This window comes from Schistocerca cancellata, chromosome 3 (assembly GCF_023864275.1).
Source record: "Schistocerca cancellata isolate TAMUIC-IGC-003103 chromosome 3, iqSchCanc2.1, whole genome shotgun sequence".
In the NCBI taxonomy this organism is placed as follows: Eukaryota; Metazoa; Arthropoda; class Insecta; order Orthoptera; family Acrididae; genus Schistocerca; species Schistocerca cancellata.
Window position 1 is genome coordinate 525,285,125 of NC_064628.1, and position 9,077 is coordinate 525,294,201.

A 9,077-nucleotide genomic window follows, 5' to 3' on the forward strand; every position below is an offset into this window, starting at 1 on the left:
AAAAAAATTCCTTAGCCTTTATAGTGGTCCTTACTGAGTGTGCCATATCCCTCACCCTAACGCTATCGAAGTCCAGACAGACCCTATGGACAAAGAAATCGAGAGGTCTGCATAATGTATCCAACGTGAAGCTCCTCATAGAATAGCAAACAGTGTATCAATGTACAATTTATGTACTATAGGTTCAAAATGGTTCAAATGGCTCTGAGCACTATGGGACTTAACTACTGAGGTCATCAGTCCCCTAGAACTTAGAACTACTTAAACCTAACTAACCTAAGGACATCACACACACATCCATGCCCAAGGCAGGATTCGAACCTGCGACCGTAGCGGTCACGCGGTTCCAAACTGACGCACTTAGAACCGCACGGCAACACTGGCCGGCTGTACTATAGCTCAATGGCGGTTTTTTTTTTTTGTATATTAAATATCACTCACAGATTTTGTGTCCTAGTATTATATTGTATACTGTCAACAAGGCAATGTAAGTCGTCTCTGAAAGAGTCAAAAGGGTGAGAACAAGATTTACCAGGAAGATTTAATTGTAGAAGAAAATTTGTGGAGCGAATTTATGTTGCAGCAAATAAGTCTTCAACAGCGCAAAGAGGAAGGAAGCAAGACGCCACATGAAGCGTGCCAGGGGCAAAAAAAGGAAAAACAAAAATAAGGAAGCCAGAAGAGTAAAAATGGTTCAAATGGCTCTCAGCACTATGGGACTTAACATCTTAGGTCATCAGTCCCCTAGAACTTAGAACTACTTAAACCTAACTAACCTGAGGACATCACACACATCCATGCCCGAGACAGGATTCGAACCTGCGACTGCAGCGCCAGAACCGCACGGCCACCGCGGCCGGCCAGAAGAGTAAATTACCATATAAATTAAGGTTGTAGAATGCATGGTAGACATTGAAGAGGGTACTTTGGGGCAATGGTTTGTATTTGTTAATGTAGCATTGATGTAGCCTGTAATCATTTAATATGTATGGTAGAAATTCTGTATGTTCTGTTACGTGTGAAAGTAGCTTGAAATGAACAGCTATGCATGTGGAAAATGTGACGTCACCTGGAATGCTTTCTGCGTAGTTAGTCAAGATTTTCTGTGTGTGTTAAGTTAATGTGTAAAAGAATGTGAAATTTGAAGCATGAATGACACGAGAGTGTAAAGAAATGAGAGGGTTCTTTTCATACTAGATATTCTAGCTTCCTAAGTAGTGCTGATAGGATACACAAAGGATCGCTAAACAGTTCATGGAATTAAAGTTCAATTCATTTCTTATTTGCCATTAAGTAAAAATCCTTTAAGTGTTGTAAAAAAAATTCCCTGTTGAAAAGCTATTGAGGGAATGATTAAGAAATGAGACTATTGTAAATTAGTGATAGAGTATTGGTTTACATAATAGTCGGCTGAATCACAAGCCATGGTAAATATAATTTGAAAGTTAACACCTATAAGGCACAATATGAAGAGATAAATGTTAAAAAATTATGATGAAGGGTGTAATGAGAACAGTGTTCCCCTGAGCACAGATTCCCATCAAGAAGCAGCTTGCAGCTGGAGAAAGTGGAGGCCACAGGTGAAGGCGGTTAGTGGTTGAGGATGGGGCGAGCGTGCCGCCTCTGGAATTCCCTGAGTGACGAACGATGCCCACGGCCGCCGAAGGCGATAACGTGGGCCCTCCCCCCTCCCCTCCCCCCATCCGGCAGAAGCGGCAGCCACTCCAGGCAGTCGAGAACAGCACGAGCAACACAGGGACGTGGCAAGAGGTAGCGACCCACACCTACTGAGCGCACACACTGACTGGCGACACGCTCCCCAATGCTGAAGGAGTCACACAGAAACATCAAGAGGGTCACAGGCAGTCCGTACAGACGAACAGTAAGGCGACACGCTGCCAGCTTGGCAGCTGTTGCCAAATACAGGATTGAAGAACTGCAGCACCCGCAAGAGGCGAGCTTGGCTTACCCTAGATCAGGCATTGCAATGCGGCAGGATGAATGAGAGAAGAGGGACAGGTGGAAGCAAGGTGCGTGGCACCAGTCGTGAAGCATCAGTAACACCACCACACCCACAATGTCTGCAGTACCGAATCAAGAGGCATGTCACACTCACCACTTGAGTTGGGCACGGTGGGACTTGCAGGAGGAAGGAAAGGGAATGATGCAACTGAGGGGGTGATGTCTGAGTAGTGGCTGTCAGCACAACACTTACTGATAAGGACACACTAGTATGAGACGTCAGCCAGGCAAGTCCAGGCATTCGCGACACAGCAAGAGGTGATGACAGCAGGGTCGAGTTTGTCCTGCCCTGGATGTCGATGGTCAGCTGACGCAGAAACGCAGGCAGCCGTGTCCTGATGCGGCTGCAAACACGGGGCACCGCAGGTCCTGTTGAGCTGCTGCCAAATCGTGAGGGAGAGGCCAGAGGCAAGGAGTTGATTGGCGTGACAGAGGGACAGTCTACAGTCCCTAACACCTGCACAAATTTCCTCCCCCAGCCCACCAAGAAGCCCAACACATATGTCCTCCGAATACCCCAAGCCCAATAGTGAAGTGAATAAAAGTGCTCGAAAGTGCCACATATGTAATAAAGGTAGAGAGTGGTTTTCTTTTGCAGCATAACTAATTTTATACGCTTATTATCTTTATGTAATTTTCCAGAAATGTACTTAGGTTAATAACAAGACTGATTTCTTAAAATCTGTAATTGTTGTAGTGGAAAGGAAATACTAATTTCAAACTGATATTTTGTTTTCTAATTAAAGAAGAATACGGACCAATCTTAAATAAAGGACTTAACCACATAAATCCGAAGTTCAGTAATGAAACTTAAAAGAATTTCAACGACTTTATGTAATCATGTTTGAATTTTGCAAGTCTAAAGATTCTATGTTTTCCTCTGTCTTGCAGATTTTTTTCAAAGGAGGACACCTACGTAAATATATTTATAATTTGAGTGCCTGAAAGTCGATTATCGATTTGTATGCACGTTTTATCAGAATTATGTATTTGTACACGAGTATGTGAAAGATTCTTGAGATTTCGAATGTTCAAAATATAGAAGATGATCATGTCTTTGTTAATAATTTCAAAATTGCACTCACATACATAACATTTAAAAATGGAATGCTTGGCCTAGGTAATACATGAAATGACTTGTGTTTAGTTTAAATGCTAAGTAAAATCATGTATGTTTTGGATATTGATATTTGAGAAGGGTATAGGCCTACATGTTACTGCGTTAGGGTTGTGTCGATATTCACTTAAGGAGAATAATTTGTTAATAGTGAATAATTTCTATATATTATGTTCTATATATTAGATGATTAGGATTCTATGTACTTAAAATTAGTGATCAATCACATATTTACATGACAGAGCTCTTGCCACTGTGATTGAAAAATTGTTTGAAAGTGCCCTTCCAAAGCAAGGACATTTACTGCTCATTTTTTTTCCAGAGGGGGAAGGTTACATAACAGCTCCATGTGAGCCGCTACATGGCTTGACACAATAGTCTTACACTCAGAACACACCTTGGTGCTCTCCCGACACTCATGGAAGAGCAATGTAAGATTTATTATTCAGAATTATGTTGCATTATCACTCTTAGTATAGTCTGCGGGTCGTCCGCTGATTTATGTGTGGCCTGTCTTGTGTGGGTTCTGTGAATGTGGAGATGCAGCTTAGCCAACCATTGTATTAAGTAGAGTGTGACTGAGACATGTTCCCCACGTGTTAGTTGGCCCCATTAGGTTGGCAAATAGCTGCTGTGCAGACTCTCTGAGCCCTTCTGGCCACCATGTGTGGACCCCAGGTGAGGGGAACAGTTAGGCATTCTCTGCTGAGACTGTTGTAAGTACGGACGCTTTGCGTGATAGCTCCTATAGTCATCTTAGGAGAGATAGTCAGGTTGGATAATATTGCTATTTCAGTTTTGTATTATGGATGATGGGCCAGTATTCCATATAATCGTACTATTAAGTAAAATGAGTGATTAAGAAGTATTTTCATGAATTTTAGGAAATAATGTTGTTGTTATAGAAAATTTGTAGCTTGGTTTCTCACAGCAAAGCCATATTTCCGTTACCATTCCAATAAAGTTATTCAAACTTTCAACTTAAAGCTAATCAATAAGCAGAAATTTAGAAATTTTGTGCAGTGATATATGCTCACACAAACGGTCACAGGCGTCTTTCACAAAAGACAGGTGCCATTTTCAAATTGAGGATGCCTGCCAAAGCTTTGCGGAGAGCAAACATCATGCAAAGGGACTGTGTCTGTGACACAATATCCACAATCAGTGTCTATCTTCAGGAGTTCTGGGAACTGGGTTGATGCTAAACTTTTTTTGATGTGTGTAGATCGGTAATTAGAATCAATGTGTGCAGATCAATTACAGTTGTTAATTATTTTTTTGTTGTAGTACAAGAAGCAATACCATACTGTCAAATCCTTGACGAATTAGAAGTCAACATCAATGAAAATGATGTAATAAAGGAACATGGAATCGACACTTATACACATACCACACATGAAAATTCTAGAAGGCTACACAGTAGATGTATGCAGTAGTTTGTTGTAGGATTTATAATTTTCCTGTTGCCTTCTGGACTATTTCGAAAAATAATAAACTTTTTAGTTTTGCTGCAGTATGTGTATGTAATTCTTCTTTACAAGAACCCTGTTTTTCATGTTGTTTTCTGCACTGAAATTGTCAAATCTTGGAATCAGTAGCTAGAACTGATCAATATAGTGATTCAATAGGTAAGTATTTTTCACGTTTTCAGAGTCGTTGTATGCTGTGGTTTGTTACAGGATTTCTGTTTTTGGAGTTAATTTCTGTACTACTGTTGTTGCCCTAGGGCTGTACTGTGCATTCTTTGAGAATATTCATACATGCTATCACTTTGTTTGCTGAATTGACAACCGTTATTATGCATAATTTTCATTAGGTGTGGACTGCTAATTCATTAAAAATTTAATTGTATGGTATCGCTTTCTATACTACTTCAGAATGTAATAAAAAGCAAACCTTGGAGTGGAAAAATGGAGTTGGCCTATATAGGACAACTGTAGTTACTGATAACTAGGTTCGTTATTTCTTGTCATAGTACAGAAACCAATATCAAAAATTGAAATGCAGAAAGAAAATGTTGTAGACATGTATTGCAAAAACTCATATATACACTGCAAGACATGCAAGAAGAGTCACTGAAGTTCTAAAAAGTACTGACAGAGGTGTGGAGAAATTTTGACACCAATGGCACAACCAGCTGTGCTAGGTTTCTTAGTTGAGGATCCATGGTGCAAACAGCCCAATCAAGGTGGTCCCACAGATTCTCAATCGGGTTTAAACTTGAGGAGTTTGATGGGGAGGGGAGTACAGTAAAATCATCCTGGTGGTCTTTGAACCACGCATATACATTGAGTACTGTGTGACACATTGCATTGTCATGCTGGTAAATGACATCATGTCAAAGAAAAATAAACTGTATATAGAGGTAGACATGGTTCCAAAGGTAGATGCATACTTGTGTTGATCCACTGTGCCTTCCACAATGATGACATCACCCATGGAACGCCACAAAAACATTTCCCAGACGATAATGCTCCAACGATTATTGCAGGGTGTTTTCTTTTGGGATATGTCATGCTTGCTGTACATGCCAGTGGAGATCTGTCCAATGGAGCATAAAACATGATTCATCTGGAAAAGCCACCTGTCGCACTCAGTGGACGTCTACTTCTGATACTGACTAGGATATTCCAGCCTTTGTTGTCGATGAACAGCAGTCAGCATGAGCATGTGAAACAGGAGCCTGCTACAGAGACCCCATATTGGCTGAACAGTCGTTGAAGAGTCACTGTCAGTAGCACCTTAGTTCATCAGGGTAGTGAGTTTCTCAACAGTTGCATGACTATTCACCCTTACACATCTCTCCAGCTATTTTTCACTCCTGTCATCTATGTCCCATGGCGCACTACAGTTGCCTCAGCACCCATTTTGACACGCCATTTTGGAATGTATTGTATACTTTAACCACAGAAGCATGCAAACAGTTTATAAATTTAGGAGATTCGGGACTGTTTCCACAGTAGGCCTGACAGCCAATGATCATGACCTTTCCAATGTCAGATAAATACTTCGCTTCTGCATTACAATAATGACTGCACTGTTTTCTACATCTTCTCAGCACAATTTACATACCCTCCAATGCCAGTGCTACCACCTACTGTCTGTGAGCTATAATTGCATGTTGATGTCGAACGTAGGTGGTGGTTACATTAATTTGACTGTACTATGTCACAGACTTAGAATCAACAAGTAGAATTCATGTACATGGATCACATCTACTCACCGATTACAATGTTCTTTATTGTTCACAACAGGTTCAAAAATGAAAATATTAAAAAATATCAGTATGCAGGCCAACTAAAATATGTGGAAAGTAACAAACGTAGAAACTGGTTACTTGAATTGATCTAGATAGGTTAATTCTAGTTGTCGATTCCAGGTGTTGCTGTTTTTCATATTTTTGCAGTAAGTCTGAGAAGTGTTTCCTTTTAAGATTTAAAATTTTTGCTATTAATGGCACTTCTATTGCCATTTTTATATCATGTTATCATTCGTGATCTGTATTGTGGGTTGTTATTTCATTAACGATTTAATTTCTTTGAATTGCTCTCTATCCTACTGCGAAAAATAACAAATGTTGGAATTGACCACTATTGCAGACTTCACATATATAGCTCAAGTACAGGGACCAGAATCACAAAAATAAATCCTAAAAAAATAACAATACATACTTATCGAAAAACCATGTACAGTGGGATGGAGAACTAAAATTGACCTATATAGCTGCCCAATTAAAGCGGGTCTTACACAACACACCTATAGCATACAAGTCTACTACAGCACCCCAAGTCCACAAATCTGCAACGGCGAACTTTTTTGTCAACGCTATTATGGTACACAATGTGTACGTCTGCACGAACTCTAACGTACATAGTCAGAACTCCAGGGTTGTTTACGTCACTGAGTGTGAATGTTCACATTTTTGTAACGCTGCTATTTACTGACACTGAAACGTCTGAGAGATATAATTTCCTATTTATTAAGCAGTTACTGTTGTCTTGTGTAGTCAGAATGAAAGTACTTTATTATTACACAGAATTGTGGATTAAAGTGTTCGTTTTATGTCATGCTGGTACAAGCAAGTGATTAATTTGCTTCTCAGCATTGTGGACATGAGGGACGCAATTACCTATGCAGCTCTTGCCGTGGCAGTGGCTAACCTAATCGTTAGTATGGCAGAACGACTATGTAATACTAGGAGTACGAATTGTGTTCAACCCTGGCTGGGCAGAACTGGTGAAGGCAGGGACATATACACGCCATTAACGAAGCAGGTCCAATGATGCACAGGAATTTAGGAACTTCGGCAGAAGTAATGTGTCTTGTTTTGACAGCTTAGTACGGATTTACTTGGATGAGTTTGCACAAATGGCACAGTGATGAGAGAACCACCACACACTTGTTTTATGCACTTTCTCCATGCCTGTGCTACTCCTCTCTGTCTGTCTTTTCGAGCTCTGTACAATAATGCGACCGTAAATATGCAAAACGACTTTTAACAGTCCTGACTGATCGTGGCTGGCAGATGTGCTCTGATTCTGGTTGGTGGCTATTCCCTCAACAGTGGCCATTCTGGTATGCTGAAATAATTCAAAAGATGCAATCACTTCAAACACACGCGGTAATAACCAGTTAAAGTGATACGTGCACACAGCGACCATAAACTTCGTGCACATTTACGTAAGACATATAAACTCAAGAATTAAACACTTGTAGACATACCTTATTACTGCACAGCTGTATGCCTCAATAAACACGCTTATACTTACTTTAATTCCTTTCCTTTTTGTAGAGTAAGACGCTATAATTAAATACATAGCTTCTCTCAATGGTAATATAAAAAAGAGAATTTTCGTTTGTTTCATTACTGAATTTGTAAAAAAATTACGCACTGAAAAATGTGTAGAATATCTCACGCAATAGCCAAAAGAGTCTTCAAGACTGCTGATCACAGATTCTTAGGTGAAAACAACAAATAGAAAGCCTGCTCTAAATGCTGTGTTCTGCACATGCTGTTACGTGGCAGGCTGTCGAACCTCATCCTCGGAAATCGTACCACATTCGGAAAAAACTGCCAAACATTTACGAAAACCAAGATTATAATTACCACTGCTAATTGATTCACTCGCAGCAATAAAAGCTCTGGACTTAGGTTCCTTCGTAACATGCTCTCGGAAATAGCGACATTTACATCTTTCGCATTTTCAAAAAAGGACGTCACTAATCAAAGCCGGCATGTGGAATCAACACTAGAATTGACTCGCACAGCTTTGTGCATTCTTTTAATTAGATAATACATTATCTATTCGTTGGCTATACCATCAGTTCCATAAAACCTCACTTGAGCAAAGAGAATATTGAGATCCCTCAGACAATGGCAACTGGTGCTATTTTATTATTTAATGCATGTAAAATTCGGTGAGTAAACATGTAAATGGCATTCCCAGTTGAGCAACTTTTCTGAAATCCAAAATGGCATTCCCAGTTGAGCATCTTTTCTGAAACCCAAACTATGATTTATTGATGATATTATATTATTGGTCAGGTTGATACTATTCTAGAGTAAGCTACATCGCAAAAATATCAGCACTGAAACGGATCGATAGTTAATGGCAGCTCTCCCATCACCTTTCTTGTAGATGGTCTACGAATACAAATGTGTTAAATAAATCATACGCTGATGTTATCTCAACGTGTAGGAATTTTATTTTACTTGAAAGACAACATGTTATACTGCAGAAATGTGCTATCTGAAGTCGAAATGATACTGATACATGTACCAACTGTTGAAAAGATTTATTTAATTAGTATTTACAAGTCTAGTGACTACGGCTGGGAATTATCTTAGTCATATAAGTAACTGATTAATCTTAAGAGTCTAATCAAGTCTATGTGTTCACTTTGTAGTGACTGATAAATAAATTTTCCTACATGAAAA

At 39.6% G+C, this 9,077-nt stretch overlaps 1 protein-coding gene across 1 annotated transcript in view; it reads right to left on the reverse strand.

Moving 5' to 3' along the window:
• The window catches only part of LOC126175353 (disks large-associated protein 2-like), a 271,135-nt gene that overhangs the window by 261,660 nt on the left and 398 nt on the right, over window positions 1-9,077 (reverse strand). The gene's annotated exons all lie outside the window — the stretch shown is intronic.